Source organism: Callionymus lyra, chromosome 3 (assembly GCF_982586985.1).
Source record: "Callionymus lyra chromosome 3, fCalLyr1.hap1.1, whole genome shotgun sequence".
Lineage (NCBI taxonomy): Eukaryota > Metazoa > Chordata > Actinopteri > Syngnathiformes > Callionymidae > Callionymus > Callionymus lyra.
The window spans coordinates 6,154,433-6,156,340 of record NC_141820.1 but is presented as its reverse complement, the minus strand read 5'-3'; positions in this window follow the sequence as shown (position 1 = coordinate 6,156,340).

Here is a 1,908-nt window from a genome sequence, read left to right as displayed (position 1 = left end):
TTGCACATCATTTAATGTTTAAATCTTGTTCCCAGGCTTAGTTTTGTCCCATGACAGAGGTTTGACATTTTGCATGATCCTATATATTTTGGAAATATGACCTTTTATGTGTGGATTTAAGGAAAGAATCTCATTGCATGTGTTGTTGGATTGCACAAGTGGGAATTTAAGATATTTATTGGCAAAACTCCTGACTTGGAGATATCTGAAGAAATTACTTTTATGCAGATTGTGTTTTTGTTGTAGATATTCAAAAGTTAGAAAATGATTCTTTTGAATCAAGTCTTTTAGAAATACCAGTCCACTACTGTGCCAGACCTGGAAACCAGTGTCCATCTCGGATGGGGGGAAAAGATGGTTATTCATGAAGGGAGAGAATGTACTTAAATCTTTTAAATTAAAATGTTTCCGAAATTGATTCCAAATCTTTAATTTTTCACAACAGGGTTGGAGATCTGGTGCTGGCCTATTGGTAATGTAGCACTTAGCAGAGAAATGGAATTATTATTATTTATTTCCAAATTAGCCCAAAGTGGACCTCGTTTTTCCCGCCATGCACCAACACAAAATGCAAATTTGCACACATTTGCTGCCCAGTAATAGAACATAAAGTTAGGAAGACCAAGTCCTCCCTCCAACCTTGGAATTTCCAGAAAACATTTTTTCATTCTTGGCACAGATCGGTTCCATATAAATGCAGAAATTAAACTGTCAAGTTCCTTAAAAACAGATTTGGGTAAATAATAAGGAATCATTTGAAAGAAATAGAGGAAACGGGGAAGAACAGTCATCTTTATAGTGTTCACCCTTCCTGCTAATGAGATTGGTAAGTGGCTCCACCTTAAAAGCTCATTTTTGGTTCAGAGTTTTGAAGTGATTGTGGAAGAAATCTTGGTATACATGTGTCATCTTTAAACCCAAGTAGGTAAATGCGTTTGTTAACTGAAAGGGGAAGATATTATTATTGATTTTGCCAGATCATTGATTGGAAATACAGCACTTTTTGAAAAATTTAATTTGTAACCTGAAATGTGACCAAATATTTGTAATATTTCAATAACTCCAGGTATTGAAACAACTGGATTAGACAAAAAGAGCAAAAGGTCATCAGCATATAGTGAACATTTATGAATTTCCTTGTTCCTCAACACTCCAAAGATTTCCTCCTCTTTCCTCAGAGCCAGAGGCTCAATAGCTAAATCAAAAAGAAAAGGTGAGACAACAACCCTGTCTTGTTCCTCTGTAAAGTTTAAAATACGTTGATGTTATTGAGTTAGTGTGTACTGCAGCCACTGGTGTGGAATAGATTCTTTTGATCCAAGATATGAAGTTTGAACCAAAACCAAATTTTCCCAACACTGTAAATAAGTATTTCCACTCCACCCGATCAAATGCTTTTTCAGCGTCAAGTGAGATAACAACTTCTGGCATTTCAGTGGAATGGGAATTATATAAAATATTAAGTAAACGTCGCATGTTAAAGAAAGATTGCCTCCCTGGAACAAAACCAGTCTGGTCAGGGTGGATTATTTTGGTCACTGTTTCCAGACGACGAGACAGAACTTTAGTGAACATTTTATAGTCGCAGCAGAGAAGGCTTATGGGCCGGTAAGGTAAGGTAAGGTAAGGTAAGGTAAGGTAAGGTAAGGTGAGGTAAGGTAAGGTAAGGTAAGGTAAGGTGAGGTGAGGTAAGGTAAAGTAAGGTAAAGTAAGGTAAGGTAAGGTAAGGTAAAGTAAGGTAAAGTAAGGTAAGGTAAGGTAAGGTAAAGTAAGGTAAGGTAAGGTAAGTAAGGTAAGGTAAAGTAAGGTAAAGTAAGGTAAGGTGAGGTACGGTAAGGTAAAGTAAGGTGAGGTGAGGTGAGGTGAGGTGAGGTAATGTAATGTAATGTAATGTAATGTAATGTAAAG